The 12,962-nt window shown below is 39.1% G+C and overlaps 1 protein-coding gene across 3 annotated transcripts in view; it reads left to right on the top strand.

The window, feature by feature from the left end:
- Positions 1-12,962, top strand: part of NEXMIF (neurite extension and migration factor) — a 198,943-nt gene that overhangs the window by 76,834 nt on the left and 109,147 nt on the right. The gene's annotated exons all lie outside the window — the stretch shown is intronic.

The following is a 12,962-nucleotide window of genomic DNA, read 5'->3' on the forward strand; positions in this document are numbered from 1 at the left end:
TACTACTAGTGTGGGAAGACAGTTGCATAAGGAAACGTGCTTGGTGCCTCCATTTCTATTATACCTTTCTTGGGAGCTGATAATCAGAAATGTTTTAAGAGAGGTTATAATTAGAGTTTGGGGGCTTGATGTATAGTGTTTTTAAATTCCCTTGGATTTTTATGTTTATTTTCAAGGCGAATAAGTTGTGGCTCACTTGTAGGAGGAAAGACTCAACTTTTGTCAGTGTTCAAAAAAAGTCGCCATTATACATTGTCCACTTAAATTATTGAATTGTATCACAAATAGGTTTGTATATTAGAGTAGCACTGAGTATACTGAGAGAAATAGAGCTTGCTTCACTTGTTATTATTTGACTGGCCATATAAACCCATGTACTTAGCATCTACACTCTTTCTTTCTCTCTTTCTTTCTTTCTTTCTTTCTTTCTTTTCTTTCTTTCTTTCTTTCTCTCTTTCTCAGTGTCTCCTTTGCACCCTCCTACAAATATACCTTGAGTTCTTGATCTATATCTATTGTATACCAACATGTTTGAATCTTTTGGTTGGGGTTTCTAACTCCCACCCCAAACAAAGACATAGAATGTGAGTTATTTGAACAATGTCTCAATTGAGAATTTGGTTTTTTTGGAAACAGCACCTATATTTTTGTTTATTTTTGATCCATGTGTATCCTCAGAGTAGACTGTCTATCTTCTAAAAAGGGCAAACAACACAAGTATAATAGTGGCAGTGCAAGGTGTGTGGGGTATTTTTATTCCACAGGGGAGACTATGATGGAGTCATCCTTATTTAAGATGGCTTCTAATACTCTACATCACTCCTCCCACTCAACATGTATTACTGAATCATGCACCTAGTAGATACTCAAATAAGTTCTAATTCAGGGCCTCTGTCTCCTGGAGCCTAGGGGCACCTAATAGTTAAGAAGTGATATATGTACATGATCAGTAATTCTCTTTACCAATAGCTGCCCTGGTTGGGTTTGTTTAGTAATATTATTTATTTAGCTAAGCCGATTGCTCTATATGTGAACACAAATCAATCAGGCCAAGCCCTAGCCCAGTTAAAAAAATCCATGTCTACATGAAAAAATGCTCATCATCACTCGCCATCAGAGAAACACAAATCAAAACCACAATGAGATACCATCTCACACCAGTTAGAATGGCAATCATTAAAAAATCAGGAAACAACAGGTGCTGGAGAGGATGTGGAGAAATAGGAACACTTTTACACTGTTGGTGGGACTGTAAACTAGTTCAACCATTGTGGAAAACAGTGTGGCGATTCCTCAAGGATCTAGAACTAGAAATACCATATGACCCAGCCATCCCATTACTGGGAATATACCCAAAGGATTATAAGTCATGCTGCTATAAAGACACATGCACACGTATGTTTATTGCGGCACTATTCACAATAGCAAAGTCTTGGAACCAACCCAAATGTCCATCAGTGACAGACTGGATTAAGAAAATGTGGCACATATACGCCATGGAATACCATGCAGCCATAAAAAAGGATGAGCTCGTGTCCTTTGTAGGGACATGGATGCAGCTGGAAACCATCATTCTCAGCAAACTATCACAAGAGCAGAAAACCAAATACCACATGTTCTCACTCATAGGTGGGAACTGAACAATGAGATCACTTGGACACAGGAAGGGGAGCATCACACACTGGGTCCTACTGTGGGAGGGGGTAGCGGGGAGGAATAGCATTAGGAGATATACCTAATGTAAATGATGAGTTAATGGCTGCAGCACACCAACATGGCACATGTATACATATGTAACAAAGCTGCATGTTGTGCACATGTACCCTAGAGCTTAAAGTATAATAATAAAATAAAATCCGTGTCTAGTTAGTTTTGTTGGAAAAAAAAAATGGTGTTGGATGTATTAATAGATACAATTAAGAGAGTATCCTAGTTCTCTCATGTTTGTATTCCTTCTCACCTCGTACATAGGAGGCACTCTGAAAATGCTTGTCGAATTATTGAGCTGGATTGCAGGACTTAAGGATCACAATTATTAGCATTACCTCTTCCAAAATGTTTTGCAGTTATGGTACAGTTAAAGCCAAAAGTATAGAGACGATTTGTTATTATGGTTTAGATGAGTAACAGAGGCTCCTTAGCCTGCTTAAAGAGAAATCAGTCAAGTCATCTGTGGACTAGAAATCTCCTCAGTCTCTCCTCTCTAGCCCCCCTGTATTAGGTGTTCATGAGGCTCGCCAGGGGAGTTGAGGAGGTTTACTGCAAACAACTGTTCTTTTTTCTTTTGTGGTAAATAGTGGTGCAAGGGGTAAGGGGACCTGGAAGATTGAGAAAGTATTGAAAACCCCAAACACAACCCATTAGTTTTGAGAGTATAATGATCAATGGTCATTTGAAATCCCAGGTTGGTTGGGAAACATATTTCAGAATATCATCCATGAAAATTTCCCCATCCTTGCTAGAGAGGCCAGCAGTGAAATTCAGGAAATACAGAGAACTCCTGCAGGATTCTACACAAGAAGATCATCCCCAAGACACACAATCATCAGATATTCCAAGGTCAAAATGAAAGAAAGAAGGTTAAAGGCAGCTAGAGAGAATGGGCAGGTCACCTACAAAGGGGTTATCAGTCTAACAGCAGACCTCTCAGCTGAAGCCCTACAAGCCAGAAGAGAGTGGGGGCCTATATTTAACATTCTTAAAGAAAAAAATCTTCAATCAAGAATTTCATTCCAGCTACACTAAGCTTCTTAAGTGAAGGAGAAATAAGATCTTTTTCAGATAAGCAAATGTTGAGGGGATTCATTAACACCAGACCTGCCTTACAAGAGATCTTGAAAGGAGCACTAAATATCGAAAGGAAAGGCTGCCAACAGCTAATACAAAAACACACTTAAACACACAGATCAGTGTCATTGTAAAGCAACCACGTAAACAAGCGAACATCATAACCAGCCAAGAGTGCAATGACAGGATCAAATCCACACATATCAATACTAACCTTGAATGCAAATGGGCTAAATGCCCCACTTAAAAGGCAGCGAGTGGCAAGCTGGATGAACAAAAGCAAGACCCAATAGTATGCTATCTTTAAGAGACCCATCTCACACATAATGACACTTACAGGCTCAAAATAAAAGGATGCATGAAAATCTACCAAGGAAATGGAAAACAGAAAAAACAAGGGTTGCAATCGTAATTTCAGACAAAACAGATTTCAAACCAAGAAGATCAAAAAAGACTAAGAAGGGCATTACATAATGGTAAAGGTTTCAACTCAACAAGAAAACCTAACCATCCCAAGTATATATGCACCCAATACAGGAGCACCCAAATTCATAAAGCAAGTTCTTAGAAACCTAAAAAGAGACTTAGATTCCCACACAATAATAGTGGGAGACTTCAACACTCCACTGACAGTATTAGATCATCAAGGCAGAAAATTAGCAAGGTATTCAGGACCTAAACTCAACATTGGACCAAATGGATCTTATAGACCTTGACAGAAGTCTCTACCCCCAAACAACAGAATATACATTATGCTCATTGCCACGTGGCACATACTCTAAAATTGACCACATAATTAGACATAAAACAATCCTCAGCAACTGCAAAAGAACCACATTAATACCAAACACACTCTTGGAACCACAGCACAATAAAAATAGAAATGAAGATGATGAAAATTGCTCAAAACCATGCAATTACATGGAAATTAAACAGCATGCTCCTGAATGACTTTTGGGTAAACAAACAATGAAGTTAAGGCAGAAGTCAAGAAGTTCTTTGAAAATAATGAGAATCAAGATACAACATGCCAGAATCTCTGGGACACAGCTAGGGCAGTGTTAAGAGGGAAACTAATAGCACTAAATGACCACATCAAAAAGTTAGAAAGATCTCAAAGTAACAACCTAACATCACAACTGAAAGAATTAGAGAAGTAAGAACAAATCAACTCCAAAGCTCGCAGAAGACAAGAAATAACAAAAGTCAGAACTGAACTGAAGGAAATTGAGACATAAAAAAAAAAAAAAAAAAAAAAAAAAAAGATCAGGGAATCCAGAAGTTGATTTCTTGAAAAACTTAATAAGATAGATAGGCCTCTATCTAGACTAATAAAGAAGAAAAGAAGATACAAATAAACACAATTATAAATGATGAAGGGAATGTTACTGACCCCAATGAAATAAAAACAACCATCAGAAACTACTATGAACACCTCTGTGCACACAAACTAGAAAACCTAGATGAGATGCATAAATTTCTGGACACATACTCTCTCCCAAGACTGAGCCAGAAAGAACTTGATTCCTTGAACAGACCAATAACAAGCTCCAAAATTGAATCAGTAACGAATAGCCTACCAACCAAAAAAATCCCAGAACCTGACAGATTCCATTAGAATTCAACCAGATTACAAACTGGTTGTAATTTGGCTGGTACTATTCTCACAGAAACTATTCCAAAAAGTTGAGGAGGAGGATCTCCTCCCTAACTCATCCTATGAGGCCAGCATCATCTTGATTTCAAAACCTGGCAATGACACAACAAAAAAAGAAAACTTCAGGTCAATATCCTTGGTGAACATTGATACAAAAATTCTCAATAACATACTTGCAAACCGAATCCAGCAGCACATCAAAAGTGAATTCACCATGATCAACCAGGTTTCATCACCATGATGCAAGGCTGGTTCAACATAAGCAAATCAAAAAAATGTGATCATCACATAAACAAAACTAAAAACAAAACCCACATGATTATCTCAATAGATGCACAAAAAGCCTTTGATAAAATTCAACATCCCTTTATGTTAAAAACTCTCAATAAACTAGGTATTGAAGGAACATACCTCAAAATAATAAGAGCCATCTATGACAGTCCCACAGCCAACATCATGCTGAATGGGGAAAAGATGGAAGCATACCCCTTAAAAACCAGCACAAGACAAGGATGCCTTTTCTCACCACTTCTATTCAGCATAGTAATGGGAAGTCCCAACAGAGCCAGTAGTCAAGAGAAAGAAATGAAAAGCACCTCTTCAAGGAGAACTATGAACCACTGCTCATTGAAATAAAAGAGGACATAAACAAATGGAAGAACATTCCATGTTCATGGATAGGATGAATCAATATCGTGAAAATGGCCATACTGCCCAAGATAATTTATAGATTCAATGTCATCCCCATTAAGCTACCAATGACTTTCTTCACAGAATTGGAAAAACCTACTTTAAAGTTCATGTGGAACCAAAAAAGAGCCCACATTGCCAAGACCATCCTACGTCAAAAGAACAAAGCTGGAGGCATCATGCTACCTGACTTCAAACTATACTTCAAGGCTACAGTAACCAAAACAGCATAGTACTGGTACCAAAACAGAGATATAGACCAATGAAACACAACAGAGCCCTCAGAAATAATACCACACATCTACAACAATCTGATCTTTGCCAAACCTGACAAAAACAAGAAATGTGGAAAGGATTCCCTATTTAATAAATGGTGCTGGGAAAACTGGCTAGCCATAAGTAGAAAACTGAAACTGGATCCCTTCCTTACTCCTTATACAAAAATTAATTCAAGATGGATTAGAGACTTAAATGTTAGACCTAAATCCATAAAAACCCTAGAAGAAAATCTAGGCAATACCATTCAGGACATAGGTATGGGCAAGGACTTCATGTCTAAAACACCAAAAGCAATGGCAACAAAAGCCAAAATTGACAAATGGGATCTAATTAAACTAAAGAGCTTCTGCACAGCAAAAGAAACTACCATCAGAGTGAACAGGCAACCTACAGAATGGGAGAAAATTTTTGCAATCTATTCATCTGACAAAGGGCTAATATCCAGAACCTACGAAGTACTCAAACAAATTTACAGGAAAAAACAAACGACCCCATCAAAAAGTGGGCAAAGGATATGAAAAGACACTTCTCAAAAGAAGACATTTATGCAGCCAACAGACACATGAAAAAATGCTCATCATCACTTGCCATCAGAGAAATGCAAATCAAAACTACAATGAGATACCATCTCACTCCAGTTAGAATGGCAATCATTAAAAAGTCAGGAAACAACAGGTGCTGGAGAGGATGTGGAGAAATAGGAACACTTTTACACTGTTGGTGGGACTGTAAACTAGTTCAATCATTATGGAAGACAGTGTGGCAATTCCTCAAGGATCTAGAACTAGAAATATCATTTGACCCAGCCATCCCATTACTGGGTATATACCCAAAGGATTGTAAGTCATGCTGCTATAAAGACACATGCACACATATGTTTATTGCGGCACTATTCATAATAGCAAAGACCTGGAATCAACCCAAATGTCCATCAATGACTCACTGGATTAAGAAAATGTGGCACATATACACCATGGAATACTATGCAGCCATGAAAAAGGATGAGTTCATGTCCTTTGCAGGGACATGGATGAAGCTGGAAACCATCATTCTCAGCAAACTATCTCAAGGACAGAAAACCAAACACTGCATGTTCTCACTCATAGGTGGGAATTGAACAATGAGATCACTTGGACACAGGAAGGGGAGCATCACACACCGGGTCCTGTTACGGGGTGGTGGTAGGGGGGAGGGATAGCATTAGGAGATATACCTAATGTAAATGACGAGTTAATGGGTGCAGCACACCAACATGGCACATGTATACATATGTAACAAACCTTCACATTGTGCACATGTACCCTAGAACATAAAGTATAATTTAAAAAATAGAAATAAAAAGCACCCACATTGAAAGAGACGAAGTCAAACTATCTCTGTTTGCAGATAACATGATTTTATATCAAGAAAACCCCATAGTCTTGGCACAAAAGCTCCTTCAGCTGATAAACAACTTCAACAAAGTTTCAGGATACAAAATCAATGTTCAAGAATCACTAGCATTCCTATAAACCAACAACAGCCAGACTGAGAGCCAAATCAGAAAGACAATTTCATTCACAATTGCCACAAAAGAATAAAATACCTAGGAATACAGCTATCCAGGGAGGTGAAATATCTCTACAATGAGAATTACAAAATACTGCAAAAAAAATCAGAGAGGACACAAATAAACGGAAAAACATTCCATGCTCAACTGGTAAGAATCAGTATCATTAAAATGACCATACTGCCCAAAGCAACTTAACAGATTCAATTCTATTCCTATCAAACTATCAATGACATTCTTCACAGAACCAGAAAAAACTATTTTAAAAATCATATGGAACAAAAACAGAGCCTGAATAGCCAAGAAAATACTAAGTAAGAAGAACAAACCTGGAGGTATCACATTATCTGACTTCAGACTATACTACAGGGCTACAGTAACCAAAACAGCATGATACTGGTACAAAACAGGCACATAGAACAATGAAACAGAATAGAAAGGCCAGAAGTGAGGCCTCTCACCTACAACCATCTGATCTTGGAGAAACCTGACAAAAACGAGCAATTGGGAAAAGACTCCCTATTCAATGGTGTTGAGATAACTGGGTAGTCATATGCAGAAAAAAGCACCCACATTGAAACTGGACCCGTTCCTTACACCATGTGCAAAAATTAACTCAAGATGGATTAAAGACTTAAATGTAAAACCCAAAACTATAAAAACCCTGGAAGACAACCTAGTCAATACCATCCTGGACATAGGAATGGGCAGAGAGTTCATAACAAAGACACCAAAGGCAATTGCAACAAATACAAAAATTGACAAGTGGGATCTAATTAAACTTAAGGGCTTCTGCACCGCAAAAGAAACTATCAACAGAGTAAAGAAACAACCTACAGAATGGGAGAAAATATTTGCAAACCATGCATCTGACAAAGGTCTTATAATCAGCATCTATAGGGAACTTACACAAATTTACAAGAGGAAAACAACCCCACTTAAAAGTGGGCAAGGGACATGAACAGACAGTTCTCAAAAGAAGACATACATGCAGCCAACAAGCATATGAAAAATAGCTCAAAATCACTGATCATTAGAGATATGCAAACCAAAACCACAATGAGATGTCATCTCACTCCAGACGGAATGGCTATTATTAAAAAGTCAATAAATAATGGATGTTGGCAAGGTTGTGGAGAAAACGAAACACTTATACACTATTGGTGAGTGTGTAAATTAGTTCAACCATTGTGGAAAGCAGTATGGTGATTCCTCAAAGAGCTGAAAGCAGAACTGCCATTCAATCCAGTGATCCCATGACTGGGTATATACCCAGAGGAATATAAATCATCCTACCATAAAGACAGGCATCTGAATGTTCATTGCAGCACTCTTCACAATAGTGAAGATATGGAATAAGTCTGAATGTCCATCAATGACAGATTGGTTAAAGAAAATGTGATACGCATACACCACAGAATACCATGCAGAAATAAAAAGAACAAGATCATGTCTTTTGTGGGAACATGAATGTAGCTGGAGGCTATTATTCTTAGCAAACTAACGCAGGAACAGAAAACCAAATACCGCGTGTTCTCACTTGTAAGTGGGAGCTAAAAGATAAGAACTTATGAACACAAAGAAGGAAACAACAGACACTGGGGTCTACTTGAGGGTGAAGGGTGGGAGGACGGAGAGGAGCAGAAAAAATAACTATTAGGTACTGGGCTTAATACCTGTGTGATGAAATAATCTGTAAAACAAACCCCCATGTTACAAGTTTACCTATGTAACAAACCTTCACATGTACCCCCAAACTTAAAATAAAAATTTTTACAAATCCCAATTTGGGCAATGAAAAATGCTACAGTTGTAGTTAGAAGGCTCTTCCAGTGATACCACCTAAGGAAGAGTATGGGTCTGGGATATTTCTCTCATATCTCTAGTAAAGGACCAAATGTCATTTTTAAGTAGGCATTGAATACCTACAATATGAAAAGCTCTGTGTGGAATGCAGTGATGAACTGGATTCCCACCTTTTTTCCACCTACTGGTTTATAATGTTTTAGGTAAATATAAATAAAGGAACAATGGAAAGCAGAATGTATTAACTGTTCTAAGTGGTACAAGGTGCTGAGAAGAGGAAAGAGTGATTTGTGATGATTCAGTAAGTGAGATTATAACAAGGTAGGGGATGCATGTTTACTTTCCCAGGGTAATTATTTTTAATGGCAACTGAACTTAGTTCACACTGACAATTTACAGCACTCCTTTGAGAAAAGGATAATTATTTATATCCTAAGTAAGGACTGAGCAGGTTACTAGAAATTTACCACAAAACTAGACAGAGGAATTAAAATAGTAGGCTTATACTCACATATTCGCAGGTTTTCATTATATATTTTTTTCTTATTCCATGTTTTCTTTATACCATAATGATGTATAAGGATGATAATAAATGATGTATAAGAATCATATTTTCCTTATACCTGGGGATGGTAGGGTGCAGTTTGATGGGGAGAGATCTTCAGTTTCAGCAAGACTGAGCGGTTAAAGCAGAACCTTAAAAACCAACAATTTAAAGAAAAAGAAGGGACCTTGGAGCAGAGCAAAAGCTATGTACATTTCCTGAAGTTTAAAAAGACATCCATGTATTGTTGCCATATGTTGTTAATAGCACTCATTCAAGGAAAAGCCCATTGGCAAACTTGTTGATGAGGCTGGCCATTTCAAATATAGAGGAAAGTTCACAGGGAGCATAATAAAATGGTAATCAAAAGATATTATTGTATGCTTTAAAAACCTGATTTAAAAAATCAAATTTAATGTAAATTTACCCCACTTTGATTCAGTTGCTTCAAACGAATTTTCTATTTAACTTAATATCTAGTAATATCAGAATTTTTCTTTGGTAAAAAGCTCAATTTAAAATGTTTTCAAATTAAAAGTTGGGGGTTCTAAACCCTTTCCTTTCCCCAAGTTCAGGTTAGTTAGAATTATCACCCAGATTGTTTGGATCAGGTTTGCCCATATACAGGTTTAGCACATTGTGCATACACATACACCTACATTAAGTCATCAGGATTTTCTGGATTCAATATTTTATTCTTTTAATTAAAATTTATAATTGCTCAAATTCCAATTTATTCTGGACTGAAACTAGTTTTTCCTTCAGGTTCAGGGCTTGTAAGTCCATGGCATTTGCTATTTGAGGCCTATTTTTATTATTTCCTCCATCCACAATGGGCACTACATTCTTTTTCACCACTTATTTATAAAAGACACACATGTATGCACACACACATACATACAAACATACATATTTATAGACAGGAAACTGTGCTATGCCATTTAAATAAGAAATCACTGTGCCTTTCTCATAAGCTCAGTTTTTTTTTCCTTTTGATGCCTGATTTATTCTTTCTTATAAGAATCTGAGCTGATAGTTACATATAACAATTGTCCCCCTTGATGACTACTGTCTGATAGCCTGACCCTTTCATTTTCAGACCTGTATTGCTGTTCTTGTTTTCTTTTACTCACAGTGGTCTCCTCAGCTCTTCTCTGGTGTTTGCAGTTCTGCCTTTGTAGATGACAAAGAATCTTGGAAACAATGCAGAAATGGCAGGAATAAAGAGGAGCAGGACAAGATAGTGAAGAGATTCTTATTCTGCTGTTCATTACTCTTCTATTGGAGGGGCTGAATTGTAAAATGTGACAAAAGCAGGGAACAGGGAAATTATGATTTGGTCTTTTGTTAGGAGGTAATATTTACTTACTTATTGGGTAACCAAAATGAGTATCTGGTTAGTGTAAGGAAGATGAAAAAGACAGTCCTTATGTTTGCTAGCATATAAAACTGTTAGGAGGGGCAGAACAAGATGGCAGAATACAAACCTGCAACGTTAGTACTCCCCACAGGAACACCAAATTTTAACAACTCTCTGCACACAGAAAAGCACTATCACAAAAAATTGAAAATCAGGTGAGCAATCACAGTACCTGACTTTATATTGTTGAAAGAGGTATTGAGGAGGGTCAGAGAGACAGTCTTGAATCAACGGTTCCACCCTTCCCCCATCCCCCAGCAGCAGCCATGCAGCACAGAGTGTCTGTGCACTTTCAGGAGGGAGAGTGCAGTGACTGGGGACATTATATTGAATTCAGTGCTACACTGTCACAGTGGAGAAAAAAGCCATGCTGGGCTCAGTCAGCACCTGTGCACAGAGGGGGCATTTGCAGCAGCCCTAGCCAGAGAGGAATCAATCATCCATCCCATCAGTCAGAACTCCACTCTCTCAGCAAGCCTCACCACCACAGGCAGAAGAGCTCTGGGGTCCTAGGTAAATTTGAAAGGCAGTCTAGGACACAGCGACTGCAATTTCCAGGTAGCCCTTAGTGCTGGGCTAGGCTCAGAGCCAGAGGACTAGAGTGGCATGTGACCTAGGGAGACACCAGCCAGGGCAGCTAAAGGCGTGCTTGCCCCATGCCTCCCCCAACCCCATGCAGCACAGCTCACAGCAACAAAATTGTCTCCTTCCTGCTGCTTAAGGGGAGAATAACAAAGATGAAAGAGGACTTTGTCTTGCATCTTGAATACCAGCTAAGCCACAATAGGGTAGGGTACCAGGCAGAGTCATGAGGCCCTTATTCCAGGGCCTAGGTCCTGGACAACATTTCTAGATACACCTTGGTCCAAAAGGGAAACTGCTGCCTTGAGGGAAGGACTCACTCCCGGCAGGATTCATCACCTGCTAACTAAAGACCTCTTGGGACTTGAATAACCAGCACTGATACCCAAGTAGTATGCTGTGGGCTTTGGGTTCTAAGACGTTCTGACCACAGATGTGATCCAGCACATTCCAAGCTGTGTTGTCTACAGTAAACAACTCCTTCTGTATGAGAAAAGCAGACAGAAAAGTAAAGGGGACTTCGTCTTGCACCTTAGGTACCAGCTTGACCAAAGTGGGGTAGAGCAACAAGCAGGCTCTTGGGTTCCCAGAGTCCAGGCCTAGGCTATGGACCTGCCCTGGGTCAGACCATAGCCCTGAAGGGTGAGTCACAGGCCTGGCAGTATTCACCACAAGCCAATTTAAGAGGCCTTAGGCTTTAAGGGAACATTGACAGTGGCTAGGCAGAAGCCCGCCCTCCTCCTCCCCCCACCATGGGCAAGTGGTGGTGATGGTGACAGGGAGAGGACTCTGCCTGTGGAAAGAAGAAGAAAGAGTGGGAAAGACCGCATGTCATGGTTTTAGCACCAGCTTAGCCACTTATCTATTTAGTAGGATAGAATATCAGGCTAATTTCTGATGTTTTTTTAACTCCAATCCCTGGCACCCAGACAACATCTCCTGATGAGCTTGTGGCATGGAGGAACTTATCACCCTGAAGGGAAGGACACCAAACAGTCTGACTTTGCCACCTGCTGGTTGTAGAGCCCAAGGACTTGAGTAAACATGGGTGGTAGCCAGGTAGTGGTTTCAGCACCCCTTGGGTAAGATCCAGTGTTGTGCTGGCTTCAGGTATGAACAAGTGCAGTCTCAGGGATGGTGGCCACAGGAGCGCTTGCATCACCATACCCCCATCTCCAGGCAACTCAGCTCAGAGACAGAGACTGTTTGTGAGAAAGTAAGGACAAAAATGAAGAGTTCCTTTCTGGTCATCCAGAAAATTCTTCCAGATTTTATTTAAGACCACCAAGGTGGTACCTCTATGAGTCTGCAAAAAACACAGAAATATTGGGCTTGGGGTCCAGTCTCTTAAAATACTTGTAAAGCCTCCTCAAGAAAAGCAGAAGCAAATAAGCCCAGACTGTGAAGACTACAATAAATACCTAACTCATCAACGTTCAACACCAGTGAACATCTACAAGCAGCAAGATCATCCAGGAAAACATGAGCTCATCAAACGAACTAAATAAGACACCAGGACAATTCCTAGAGAAACAGCGATATGTGATCTTTCAGACAGAGAGTTCAGAATAGCTGTTTTGAGGAAACTTAAAGAAATTCAAGGTAACATAGAGAAGGAATTCAGAATTCTACCAGATAAACAACAAAG

Source organism: Macaca nemestrina, chromosome X (assembly GCF_043159975.1).
Source record: "Macaca nemestrina isolate mMacNem1 chromosome X, mMacNem.hap1, whole genome shotgun sequence".
NCBI lineage: Eukaryota > Metazoa > Chordata > Mammalia > Primates > Cercopithecidae > Macaca > Macaca nemestrina.